Genomic DNA, 15,588 nt, shown 5'->3' with positions numbered 1-15,588 from the left:
TTAGAATTAGAAGGCGAGTTCAGTTAGTCAGGTAAGGGAAATATGTTATGCTAGGAATTTTAAGAATTTTATCAGTAATATATATATATATATATATATATATATATATATGTGTGTGTGTGTGTGTGTGTGTGTGTGTGTGTGTATTAGGGTAAATTCTACAAAATATGAATTATCTTCATTATCAGATTGCAGATTTCAGTATAGGGGTTTTAATTTATTTAGTTGTGTGGCTTGAGTTAATATCAGAATAGTTCTGAATTTATATAGTTTTTTAGAATATCATGATTTACAGTATTTATGCATAGAAATATGCTTTACCAGATCTTACAGAATTATGAATTACAGTGTATATACAGACATATATTTTACAGACATATATTTTACAGATAGATATTTTATAGACAGATATTTTATAGCGTTTACAGAAAACCACGATTTCTAGAATTCAAAACCATAACACTCAGATAATACAGTTTATTCAGTCAGATATACAGTTATTTCAATAAGATATTACAGTATTTTTAGATCTGTTTTATAGTGTTATGGTTATTTTGGAATTATGATAAAATAGTAAAATAATTATTTATATTAGTATTGTATAGTATCATACCCTAATGAATTATTTCAGTTAGATTCAGTCAGTAGAGCACGGTACCATAGCTATTTCAAATCAGAGTGCAACAACATATCTCAGATAGTGTGTGGATTTCCATCAACCGTGCCTTGGAAGGATTGCAGACTCCCCAGTGTTCTGGGTAGAGGTGGCCAATTTGACAAGGGAGAGACCAGTTATCGAGCCTTTGGAGGGATTGCAGTAAGGTTGGCCTGAGGATTGATAGAGTATTAGTTGACTTATCCTAGTAGGCCAACCAGTGTTAAGTCTCGCCTACAGGCCGCACAACCCTGTCATAAGGGGTTAAATCATGACATACAAATTTCTAGGGTAGTTTTCATAGATATATATATATATATATATATATATATATATATATATATATATATACATACAGATTTACAGGATAACAGCAGATATATTATAATACTAGAAGTATGATTAAATAGAAAGCTTAGATGTTACAGATATATTTTAAGCCACATAGATGTGAGTTATACTGGGTATAATTTTACAGACTATCTCAATTTCAGTTATTTATAAGTAAATTATTTATGTAAACTTAGTTTCCACACACTGGTAATAGCATATTTTGTCTTTCCGAGCGTTGTCTTATCCCAGTAGTTTAACAATTTTCAGGTGATCTAACTAGATGAGTAGATCAAGCTTGGAGATAGGGAGGTCGGTTGCACTGCCTTGTTTGAAGGGTAAGTGTTTCTCGGGGAAAAGTATTTTTGGGTAGATCTTAGGAGTTTTGATAGATGATACTGTAGAGTTATGTTTTTGTGTATGTATATTTTGGGGAAATACTGAATTCTAGTATTGTGTATATGGTTGTACAGTTTTATAATTTCCGCTGCATAGGTGTATTTCAGTAGTCATTACAAGGGTATCAGGGTAATATGATTATCAGTCTATTTATAGTTTATATTTTAAAATGAAAAAAAATTGGTATGAATTTTGAGGTCGTTACACATGTTCATTCTTAATTTAACTATAAATACACATTATTACTTTAATCATTCCATTTTCGCAAATAATAACTAATAACACAACCCTAGGCTCAAATATCTCAGTTTAAACTGTTGGCTTTCAATACTCGCAGGATATTCAATGAAGCACTTGTAATGACCAAGTTAACCATTTGACCATGTCAACTAAAACTAGCCACCATAATCAACTTGGTCAATGATCATCCCCCTTACCATGTCCATCCCTGACCATATATTGAGTAGGCATCTTAACATTTATGTGTTCCCTCTCTAGCAACATCAACTAACCAACCACTGAATTTTACGACAACCCATGACAGGCCATCTTAAGCTACTACCTAGGCACATAAGTTGTCAAGGCCTTGTCTCTTGGCAATGTCAAGCTACTTAAGTTTTTGACAAACCAACCCCACTAGAAGGCACCAATGTCCTTGTTGGGAGGCTATTAACATAGTCCCTTATCTATTTCTTAAAATGCCATAGAGTCACATCCCACTCCCATGTTGTTTCTACTTATGGCAAACCCTTCCATTTTACCAAGTAATGGGTTTTTTGATTCTTCTTGCTTTGTATCTCAATTTTGTGATCAAGGATACCATTAACATCCCTATCAAATTGTTTACTTTTCACTGGTGGATCTCTCTTTGCTTGCCTCTTATTTTCATTTAAGAGGTTTTCATAATAAGGCTTTAAGAAATTCATATGGAAAATTAGGCAAATCTTCAATCAATCAGGTATCTTCAATATTAAGTATCATTTACCACCTTCTTTTAAATTTCAAAAGGACCATCATACTTGGGGATCAATCCCCTATGCACTATCTTTTTACTAATCTTCTTCCATATTTAAGGTGTTAGTTTCAAAAGACCCATGTCTCCTTAAAACTAAACATCCCTTCTCTTTTTGTGTGAATATTTTTTCATCATTCGAGCCACTTTAGAAAAGTTATCTCTTGCCTCTTTAAGCATCTTGTCATATCCCTGTCTTTGGCACGTGATTGGTCATGACTCCATATAAAATTTGATGGAGGCACTATGTAGCAACCAAAAAATTATATTGCTATAAATATAAAAATGCTCTGATACCAAAATTATACTAACCCGAATCCAAAGTGGGGTACAGGGGATACACCTATCTATAAATACATACTAACAATACAGCGGAAGCATAATACACATAATCCTCATATACAATACTAGAGTTCTAATGTTACCATAAATACATACACATTTCTCCATAAATCCCTAATACATCCTGAGTTATACAAAACATATTCCTATCTCAAAACACTTACCCTGAACTACAGTACCTAGGCCTCCACTATCTCGGATCTCATTACGCTCGACTACCTGGATTTCCTAAAATGTTTAATTTATTGGGGTGAGACACCTCTTAGTAAGAAGGAATAGATTATTATTAGTGTGTGGTAACATGAGTTCTGTGTAGCATAAATATATACTTTAAACAGTAAATTTTAATTGATAAATTTGGTAAATTTGTACTCTCTCTCTCTCACACACACACACACACACATATATATATATATATGGAAAATACATACTGTATCATAATAAGTTTCTATGAGTACATAAATCATCTGATATACGTATACATAACCGAATTTTTCCCTGGATGGACAATCATATAATATCATGTAATAACCCCACATGATCAGGTAGTGTAGCTCGTAGGCGAGACTTAGCAATGGCTGGCCTACCACACTAAGCCAAACATAATGCGTCTGTATGTACGATTGGCCACCCCTACCTTGGTCCAGACTCAAGAGGGCATCCTACTCTCCATGGCCCAATCGACTATCCAATCACCTACACTCTATTTAAGAAGTGTGGTGGCACTAACTATATCATAACAACAACGGTGTCGTGCTCTGAACATAATTGATCCATCAGGACTCTGATACCATATAATACAATTCATATAATATACCTATAACATAAATCTCATTTTTTCATAATTCTGTATAGAACTATCAAATCATATTTCTGTATAAAATCATCATTCCATAACTGATCATGACATTAAGCAGGCTAAACTGTCATAATATACTGATCATGACATTAAGCGGCCTAAACTGTCATAATATACTAATCACGGCATTAAGCCGGCTAAACTATCATAATATACTGATCACGACATTAAGCCGGCTAAACTGTCATGTTGTACTGAACACGACATTAAGTCGGTTAAACTGTCATATCGTACTGAACACGTCATTAAGCCGACTGAATTGTCATATCATAATTCCATAATATTTATAACATTTATGAAAATCATTATCATATCGTACTTGTTCTGAATAGAAATAAAATATTCTAACAAGCTCACTTTTGTGATAAAAATAATTATTCACTTTTGTGATAGAAATAATTATACTCATGCCACACATTTTGAGTGATAATTCATAATATAATAACTACCTGCGAAAAATATATTTTTGCTGACAATGAGGGTAAAATTAATTTCACCTATTTAATTCAATTCCAAAATATTCCCAAAAATCTAATATAATCAAATCCTTGAATTTTAACTTGACTTAGGCATATTTTTAAAATAAAAACTGGACATAAATATAATTAATTTCACATACCCAATTTAAATTGGGCATACTTTCAATAACACAAATTTAATTAAATTCACGTGCTTCAATTTAATCGAGTAAATTTTCTAAAGTACCTGACATAATCTATTCCCCTTACCTTATCCCAAGAGTGGTGCCTACGACTTCCTAATGACTAATCCACTCTAGTTAAAATATTTTGGAGCAAAGCTGAGACCCGAATATGGTGGTCATTTTTTGATTTGGCCGAGAAACAACTTGAAAGTTAAGGAGTTAGTTTAAGAGGGGGGTGAATTGGGTTATTAAAATTTTCTTTTAATTCTTTTTATGGATTCTTAATCTCTTGTTGATTTATCAAACACACAGTAAATCTTTTTAATCACTTAATCAATCCACAAACCAACACTTAACACACCACAAGTAAACACAACTTAAACATTAAACCAACCAATCTTCAATTAAAGTAATCAACCATAAAATACCCAATTAAGATATGGTAGGAAACTTTTTGACAAGTTTCAGCTTTTATAGCCCTGTGAATATATAAGTTTGTTTCAAGCCCTGTATTGAATGAAATTGATTTCTCAATATGATGCACAATAAGAAATCCAACACTCCTTCCAAGAACTTGGACTTTAAATAAACTTTCAGTTAATGAGTCTTGGGTGTTAACCAATCAACTTACTCCTTTACGGTTTTTGCAATTTGTATTGATCAACCAACATACTGCCTTTCAGTTTCTGCAAATCCCAAAATCAAATTAATCTTTAGTTTATTTAATATCCAATCCACGCAGTGTATATGATCAAAAATTAAATTCAACCACGCAGTGAATATATGCTGAAATTTAAAGAGAGTAAGGAAAGAGAGTGACACCATGTTTTATACGAGGTTCGGCTTATCCCAGCCTATGTCCTCACCTTAAGCCAATACAACCTAAGGATTCCACTATATCGTTCCTTTTAGGGCGGAACAAATTGTTACAAGCGATACCCCACACTTAGACACTTCTTCAATAGGCTAAAGCAATGCCTTTCCAAGCGATACCCCACGCTCGGTCACTCATTCAATAGGCTAGAGCAACACCTCTCCAAGCGATACCCCTCACTTGGTACAACGATCCAATAACCTTGAATCGTCAAAAAACTACAAGAGACAAGAAACAAGATGGTGTACAAATACACTCTCACACAAAGCTAATTAGTACAATTTCAAAGGCTAGATACTTCAATATTTAAATATCAAATTGAAATAAGATTGAAGCTCAGGCAAGATTTCACCAATATCCTTCACTAGATGAGGATCAGCAGTAGCAATCAGAGTAGGATGGATCAGCACTTCAGTATTCTTAGCAAATCAGAATTTGCAATGAGTGAGAAAAAGAGAGAGCTTTGAAAGAGCAAGTGTGCTTTCATCTTTGAAATAGATTTTTCAATCTTGGTGTATAATTTGATTTGCAAAATCATGTATTTATAGGCTTCTAAAAGTACTTTCATGTTGCCCAAGATTACTTGGAGAATCTTCCAAGTTTTTAGAAAATTTGGGGCACAAGAAACCATTATTTGGATTTTAAAACATTTAAAAAAATTAGCTGTTAAAAGTGTTCAGTAGACTAAAGTGTCGGGTTCAATCTTTTGAAGTACCTTAAAACATTGAAAATTTTAGTCCGGACACAGTGTCAGATGACTAAATTGGGGTTTCAGTCATCTGAGCGTGTATTGCCTCTTCTGTATTCCTTCCGGAAAATATTTAGCAGACTGAACTTAATCTTCAGTCTTTTGAAGAAATTCTTCAATAGATTGAAGTTAAACTTCAGTCTTCTGAGGTGACTTTTCAGTCTTCTGGCAGTCAAGCTTAGTCATCTGGGTAGACCATTTTTTGTTTTTTGTTTTTTTTTTCATTTTTAGTTTTCAAAAACATTTTTGCTCTCTCGCTTTGATTTCTCATAAAACATTTTTCGGGGTTTTAAATACAGTATCTAAGTCAATGAATAACCCTAGAAGAGCTTTCAACATATATCATAAGATATTTAAACATGTAGTACTTACAACAATGGTCTTAAAGTCTTAAACTCTAATCTTCAAGCTTTTCCAATGTATTTTGCTTTATGTGCCATTTGACTTGAGCTTGAGTCAGCTTTTAAGTTTCCATATTCTCTTTACTTATGTTGGTGTTGCTTTACGCTTCCTTTGGATCTCTCTACATATGAATGTGGCTTTTGAGTCCTTGAACTTTCCATTCCTTTTCTTTTGAACTTTGTCTATAAGCAAACCTGAAATATCATCACTCAACCAACACATATTAACTCATCCTTTATTTATTATCATCAAAACAAGATTGAAAAGCCATTTTAGGCCAACTATCTCCCCCTTTTTTGATGATGACAAATAAGGAGCAATGATGAGGGTTCATTAGAAAAGGCTCCCCCTTACAATAAGCATTTCTTTTAATAAGTTTGAAAAATGATGATATCAAAAAGTTCAAACAATAATCAAAAGTAAAGCATATGAACACCAATTAAGTACTTCAAGCATATAAATGCACACAACTCATTATATTTCATTATAGCATATATGGTGTGCTTTTATTGCTTTAACATTCATTTTAATCATTCATATATGTTTCATCATGTTTGCTCATATTTTGCTTTAACAGTCATTTGTTCATATTTGCTCATATCACACAATTCATATTCTCAAAAGTCATATTTGCTTCAAAATTCATCTTTGCTTAGACTATTCTCTCCCCCTTTGTCATCATTCAAAAAGAGTGAGGGGATAAAGCAAAAAGTCATAATACAAGCAAAAAACCATCAAAGAGTCATTACAAGCATAGAAACAACTCAAAGCAATGTAAGCAACTTAAATATTTTCATCAAGAGTTCTTAATACATCATAAAGGTTCTAAAGTTTAGCTATTATGCTCAATCTTTGCCTAAAACTTCTCTCCTTTTTGACATCAATCAAAAAGAGTAAGATATCAATAAAAACATATAAATACTAAGGCAATAAGATAGATCTAGTGAAGACTCAAAACAGAAAATTTGCTTGTATCATGTATAATAAGTTTAACAAAGAGTCTTGAAGTAGCATGAAAAAATACAAAAGATTGTATTTCATAATTTTTAATGATTTCTAGTAATAAACATAAATCATGATATCATTATTTAACAAGTCTAACCCCCCCCCCCCCCGGAATGAAATGTATTTTATATTCAATAAATTTAGACTTTCATTCGTGAATTGTGAACTATGTATTCATGAAGATACCAATTGTGCTTTTAAATTTATCATGCTATGCTTCAACTATTAATTTATTTCATGTAAGTGCTTATGGATACCTATATTAAGAATAATACCAATATCATATCAATATCATAACATGCTTATGAATACAAATATGTTGTTATGCTCAAGTATCAATTAACATACTCATGGATATCGATATATTTCATTGATATCAATACTAATATCATATCATACCAAGATTCATGCTTCATAATCATTCTCAATAATTTCAATGTATATGTTAAGTCATTAAGATATCATACATGTCAGCATTTTAGCATAGTCATAGTTCAGTATTTAGTTCATCATATCAATAGTATCTCACTACATATGCATATCAGAATATTAGCATTTAGCGTGTAAGCATGTAGCATATCAACATATCATATAATCTTGGAGCATATTATTATCATTTGTGTATTGTGCTACAATTTATCTCAAATTGTTCTTATGTTGCTCAAGTATCTCTCATTTTCAAATATCTTTCATTTTGTTTAAATACCTCTCATTTTGCTCAAATATCTTTTCTTAATCAAAATACTCATGCAATAAGCTCAATTTTCTTCAAAATTTTTTTTTCTTTTGATTTCATATGAATTCCCAAAATTCATATTGCTTTCCAAATCTTAGTACTTTCTAAGTTAAGCCTTGTACAAATCATCCTATAATTTTGGCTAACCATGCCATTTTTGTTTTTATTTGTTTCAATGTTATGGTCGTCAATAAGTTCTTAAAGTAATATATAGTTCCTATGACCTCAAAAGGCTAAAGCTTTAGTTCATTCTTCTGAAGATTTTTAGAATTAGGAAACTGAATAGGCGGTAGCACCTCAATCGTCTGATCCTTCAGTGCTAGTGGTCAGTCGTTTGAAGTCTGTAAATTTAAAAAAAATCTTTCTATTCTTATCCTGAAACCTTCCTAATTTACTTCCTTACTATGTTTTATCAAATTATTAGGCTTAAAGAATCTTTTTAGCATTGCCTTTTGAGACATATAGCTTGCTTGGTCTTTGAATATAAGCCATGTTCAATTAAGGTTCTTTTGATTTGAGGCTACCAATGACATTTTGTGATTTTGTCAATTATCTTATAAGCTTTTCTTTATTTCAACTAGTTCATTATCCTTGTATTGAATTGGATTAAGTAGCTTTCTTAATTTCTAAAAGGGAATACCTAAAATCTATGGAATCATTGGTTTATGAACTAGTCTTTTATCTTGGTACCCATACTTTCTTGGGTCCGGATGGTTTGACAAGAGATGTTTCCTTTATTTTCCAAACTTGTTTAATTTTCACATCTTTCCTCTTTAATGGACATTCAAACTTTATCTGTCCTTTCTTCTTACATAAGAAGCATATAGTGTGAGTATAAGCATTAGAAGAGGTGCTAGCATAGTCTTTGGAGGCTTTTGTAAAGTACCCCATATAAAGGTTCTTTTTCCTTGTATTTTCAACTCCATTGAACCCTATATCTTCTTTATTCAAAGACATTCTTTGTGCACCAATCATTCTATCAAGAGTTTCTTTTCCTTTAGTGAAGTTGTAGATGATTTTGTTTTGATCCTCAAATTTTCTCTTAAGATCATAGATTTCTAAATTTATATATTTTTACCCTTTTCTTGATTTTGAGACATTTTGCTGATTCTATTTTCTAGTTCAGAAATGTATAAGTCTTTTTCATTATCCATAGAAGTTTTGTACTTTAAATATTCTAGTTCTTTTATTACCTTCTTATTCTTGCTTTCTAGTCTATGAATTTTTAACTTTTTGTTTTTTTCACTTTTAGCAAGTTTTAGAGATTCCAACTCTTTCATTACACCTTCATTCTTATTTTTAAATGATGTATATCTTTTAGTCACATTAACTAAGATCTTATGCACCTTGAATAGTTCATTTTGAAGTTCTTCATAAAAAGGCATACTTTCATCATTGGATTCTTCTGCTGAGTCACTACTATAATCATTAAATGATTTAGATGAGGAGTTTTGTCCTTCATCATCATCCCATGCCATATAGCAAACAACCTCTTGGTCACTTGATTCATTATCTGAACTACTTGTACTCATATTATCCCAAGTAGTGGTTTTCATTGCCTTTTTCCTTTTCTTTTTGGAATCTTTCTTAAGTTGTGGACAATCTGATTTTATATGTCCAACTTTCTTACAATTATAGCATGTTGGAGGTTCAAATTTTGCTTTCCTTTTACTGATTTCCTTTTCTTCTTCTTCATCTGATTTTGAGTTTCGAATTTTTCTTGTAAATTTATTCTTCCTTCTAAGAATTTTTGGAAGTTTCTTGGATATGAAGGCTATTTCATTTTCATCCATCTCTTCTTCATCTTCATCATTAGAGTTTTCGTTTGATGCTTTAAAAGTAATGGATTCTTGAGCTTTAGTTTTTCCACTTCTTTCATTCATAGCCATCTCATATGTAAGAAGGGATCCTATAAGTTCATCTAGTAAGGTGTTTTAAAGATTTCTTCCTTCCATTATAGCTGTGGCTTTTGGTTCCCATATTGGAGGATGTCCTCTAAGGATTTTCCGAATCATTTCATAAGTTGAGTACGTTTTTCCAAAAGCGTTTAAGGAATTTATGATATGTGTAAACCTAGTATACATATTTTTTATGATTTCATTCGGGTTTATCTTAAAAGCCTCATACTCGCTTGTGAGCATGTCGATTCTACTATGTCTAACATCTATAGTTCCTTCATAGATCACTTCTAGCTTGTCGCAAACTTCTTTGGCTGACATACATGCCATGGCCCTATTAAACTCATTAACGTCTAAGGCACAATATAGTGCATTCATCACACTAGAGTTTACTTGCATCATTTTATAATCATTGTCGGTCAAGTCTTTTTCTTCTTTAGGAACTTCTTTGCCATCTACGGGTTTAGTAGGAATCTAGTCACCATGTGTGACAACCTTCCATGCTTTCCAATCCATGGTTTGAATATATATCCTCATTCTTTGTTTCCAAAATGTATAATTTAAACCACGAAAGATGGGAGGCCTAGTTAAGGATTGACCCTCTCCAAAGGCAACTACTCCTAGGTGTGCCATCTAGATCTTTATGTAGCTTCTAATTAGGATTTGCTACAACCCTGCTCTGATACCAATTGAAAGTTGAGGAGTTAGCCCAAGAGGGGCGGGGGGTGAATTGGGTTATTAAAATTTTCTTTTAATTCATTTTATGGATTCTTAATCTCTTGTTTATTTAACAAACACATAGCAAAACTTTTTAATCACTTAATCAATCCACAAACCAACACACCACAAGTAAACCCAACTTAAACATTCAACCAACCAATCTTCAATTAAAGTAATCAACCATAAAATACCCAATTAATATATGGTAAGTAACTTTTTGACAAGTTTCATCTTTTATAGCCTTGTGAATATAGAGTTTGTTTCAAGCTCTGTATTGAATGAAATTGATTTCTCAATATGATGCACAATATGAAATTCAAAACTCCTTCCAAGAATTTGGACTTTAAATAAACTTTCAGTTAATGAGTCTTGGGTGTTAACCAATCAACGTACACCTTTACAGTTTCCACAATTTGTATTGATCAACCAACATACTTTCTTTTAGTTTCTGCAAATCCCAAAATCAAATTAATCTTTTGTTTATTTAATATCCAATCCATGTTGTGTATATGATCAAAAATTAAATTCAACCATAGAGTTAATATATGCTAGAATTTAAAGAGAGTAAGGAAAGAGAGTGACACCACATTTTTTACGAGGTTTGGCTTATCCCCAGCCTATGTCCTCGCCTTAGGCCAATACCACCTAAGGATTCCACTATACCATTCCTTTCTAGGCGGAACAAACTATTACAAGCGATACCCCATACTTAGACACTCCTTCAATAGGCTAGAGCAACGCCTCTCCAAGAGATACCCCACACTCGGTCACTCCTTCAATAGGCTAGAGCAATGCCTATCCAAGCGATACCCCTCACTTTGTACAACGATCCAATAACTTGGAATTGTCAAAAAATTACAAGAGACAAGAAATAAGATGGTGTACAAATACACTCTCACACAAAGCTGATTAGTACAATTTCAAACACTAGATACTTCAATATTTAAATATCAAATTGAAATAAGATTGAAGCTCAAGTAAGATTTCACCAATATTCTTTCCTAGATGAGGATCAGCAGTAGAAATCATAGTAGGATGGATCAGCACTTCAGCATTCTCAGCAAATCAGATTTTGCAATGAGTGAGCAAGAAAGAGCTTTGAAAGAGCAAGTGTGCTTTCAACTTTGAAACAAAATTTTTAAATATTGGTGTATAATTTGATTTGCAAAACCATGTATTTATAGGCTTCTAAAAGTAATTTCGTGTTGCCCAAGATTACTTGGAGTATCTTCCAAGTTTTTAGAAAATTTGGGGCACAAGAAACCATTATTTGGATTTTAAAACATTTAAAAAAAATTAACTGTTAACAGTGTTCAGTAGACTGAAGTGTCGGGCTCAGTCTTTTGAAGTACCTTAAAACATTGAAAATTTTAGTTTGGACATAGGGTCAAATGATTGAACTGGAGGTTCAGTCTTCTGAGGGTGTACTGCCTCTTCTGTATTCCTTCAAGAAAATCTTCAGTAGACTGATCTTAATCTTCAGTATTCTGAAGAAATTATTTAGTAAACTGAAGTTAAACTTCACTCTTCTGAGGTGACTCTTCAGTCTTCTGGCAGTCAACCTCAGTTGTCTAGGTAGACCATTTTCTGTTTTTTTTCATTTTTAGTTTTCAAAAATATTTTTGTTCTCTTGCTTTGATTTCTCGTAAAATATTTTTTGGGGTTTTAAATAGGGTCTCTAAGTCAATGAATAATCCTAGAATAGCTTTCAACATATTTCATAAGATATTTAAACATGTAGTACTTACAACAATGGTCTTAAAGTCTAAAACTTTAATCTTCAAGCTTTTCCAATGTATTTTTCTTTATGTCCCATTTGACCTAAGCTTGAGTTAGCTTTTAAGTTTCCACATTCTCTTTACTTATGTTGGTGTTGCTTTATGCTTCCTTTGGACCTCTCTACATATAAATGTGGCTTTTGAGTCCTAAGCTTTCCATTCCTTTTCTTTTGAACTTTGTCTATAAGCAATCCTGAAACATCATCACTCAACCAACACATATTAAATCATCTTTTATTTGTTATTATCAAAATAAGATTGAAAAGTCATTTTAGGCCAACACAACTAAGAAATCTTGAGAGAGAGAGAGAGAGAGAGAGAGAGAGAGAGAGAGAGAGAGAGAGAGAGAGAGAGAGAGAGAGAGAGAGATGGACAGAGGAGAGAGAGTGAGCTGAGAGGGGGGGGGTTAAAATTTGCTAACCAAGATTCAGCCCAAACTCTGGAATTTACTAAAATTCTCACCCGACTCTAGGAAGAGCCGGTAGCCACCCACATAGTTGTCCAGTCTCAAATTTTATTAATAATCCTCACTTATGGTGGAAGAATACCGTGGTTACATGAATGGCTCTGGGAGATTACAAATGGCCTAAACAAAAACTCTCCCAAAACCACTCAACATAAAAACCATCACATTTAGATTTACAATTAATTAAACCCGACTAATTACCCTCCACAAAATCTGCTTACATACAAATGAATACTTACCTGAGCAGTCACACTAAACTACTTAGCATTGGGGCCTCATCAATTAATTGCTGATACTTCTGGTGTATCTCTTCTTCTAATTTCTATGAGGCTTCCTCAACTACATGATTCCTCCAAAGTACCTTTACCAACGAAATTTTCTTAGTACGTAACTTTTGCTCTTTCCGATCTAGGATTTGAACTGGCACTTCATCATAAGATAAATTATCTCCAAGCTCTAGTGCCTCATAACTTTTTACATGTGACGAATCTGGGACGTACTTCTTCAACATAGACACATGAAATACGTTGTGGATCTTGGATAATGTTCGGGGTAACACTAACCTGTAGGCAACTGGACCGATTCTTTGCAGTATCTCAAATGACCTAATATACCTAGGGTTTAGCGTACCCTTCTTTTCAAAACTCATAACTCCTTTCATTGGTGCAATTCTCAAGAATACATTATCTCCTACACCAAACTTCAACTTTCGCTGGTGGGTATCTGCAAAACTTTTTTGCCGACTTTGAGCTGTTTTAATTCTTTCCTGAATAAGCCTGATTTTCTAAGAAGTATGTTGTACAATCTCCGGTCCCAAACTATGCTTTTCACCAATTTCGTACTAGTAAAGTAGAGTTTGGAACCTTCGACCATATAACGCTTCATACGGTGCCATTTCAATAGTGGTCTGATGGCTATTATTGTAAGCAAACTCCACTAGTGGCAGGTACTGAATCCAACTGCCCCCAAAGTCCAGAACACAAGCCCACAACATATCTTCCAATATTTGAATGGTCCTCTCTATCTATCCATCGGTTTGGGGGTGGAATGTCATGTTAGAAGTCAACTGGGAACCCAAGGCTCTCTCTAAGCTCTTCCAAAATTCAAATGTGAATTGTGGGTCTCGATTTGATATGATTGACATTGGTACTCCATGAAGTCTAACTATCTCCTGGATATAAAACTTAGCCAACCTATTCATGGAGTAGTTAGCCCTAATTGGAAGCAAATGGGCAGTCTTTGTCAAACGGTCAACGACTACCCATATGGCATTTTGCCTATGTAGTGCTGGTGGCAACCCCGTGACGAAGTCCATAGATATGTGCTCCCACTTCCATTTGAGAATGTGAAGTGGTTGTAATGGTCCTGCTGGCCTCTGATGATCAGCCTTTACCTACTGGCATGTCAGGCACTGCTCCATGTATTAGGCAATTTCTCTCTTCAAATTGTTCCACCAGAAGGATTCCCATAGATCTCTATACATTTTAGTGCTTCCTAGATGCACTATATATAGGGAACTATGCGCCTCTTCTAGAATAGCTCTTTTAATCTTAGCGTCATTGAGTACACATAACCTGGTATGAAATCTCAAAGTTCCATCATCTGAGATATTAAAATTTGCCCCCAATCTACTCTGCACTTTATCCATGATCTTTACCAACTCTGCATCCTTCATATGAGCAGTCTTAATCCTTTACAGTAAGGGTTGGCTGAAGTACCAAATTAGCAATAAATGCCTGGTGATTTCCCTCCACTAGCTCCACACCAAGCCTTTCTAAATTCATAATGATTTGATGTTGAGCTACCATTGCTGATACTGATGCACTTCCTGACTTCCAGATCAAGGCATCAACTACCATATTAGACTTGCCTTGGTGGTAACTGATGGTATAGTCGTAATCTTTAATCAATTCCATCTACCTCCTTTACCTTATATTCAACTCCTTCTGCATGAAGAAATACTTAAGGCTTTTGTGGTCCATAAAGATCTCACATCTTCCATCATATAAGTAGTGTCTCCAAATTTTCAATGCATAAACCATTGCTGCCAATTCCAAATCATGTGTAGTGTAGTTCTTCTCATACTCCTTGAGTTGCCAAGAAGCATAAGCCATAACTTTTCCCTGTTGCATCAGAACACACCTCAGTCCTTTCTGAGACACATCACTATAAATCACGAAACCATCATTTCCTAATGGAATGGTCAAAACTGAAGCAGTGAGGAGTCTTTGTTTCAGTTCTTAAAAACTTCGCACACAATCATCGATCCACTCATATTTCACATTTTTCCTCATCAACCATGTTAGAGGACTCAATAGTCTAGAAAATCCTTACACAAACCGCTAGTAGTACCTTGCTAGACCCAAGAAACTTTTGATTTCCTAAATATTCTTCGGTCTTGCCCATTCACAACTGCCTCTATCTTGCTCGGGTCTATAGAAACACCATCCATAGATATCACATGCCCAAGGAATGCAACTTTCTTCAACCATAAGTCACATTTCCTGAAGTTAACATAAAACTTATTTTCCTTTAGCAACTAAAGTACCAACCTCAAATGATTTTCGTGCTCCTCAAGATTCCATGAATAAATCAAAATATCATCTATGAACACCACCATAAATTGATCCAAGTATTCATGGAAGACCCTGCTCATCAGGTCTATAAATGTTGTAGGGGCATTAGTTAGTCTGAAAGGCATAACCAAAAACTTACAATGAC

This window comes from Malania oleifera, chromosome 12 (assembly GCF_029873635.1).
Source record: "Malania oleifera isolate guangnan ecotype guangnan chromosome 12, ASM2987363v1, whole genome shotgun sequence".
NCBI lineage: Eukaryota > Viridiplantae > Streptophyta > Magnoliopsida > Santalales > Ximeniaceae > Malania > Malania oleifera.
Note: the sequence above shows the minus strand (reverse complement) of the source record.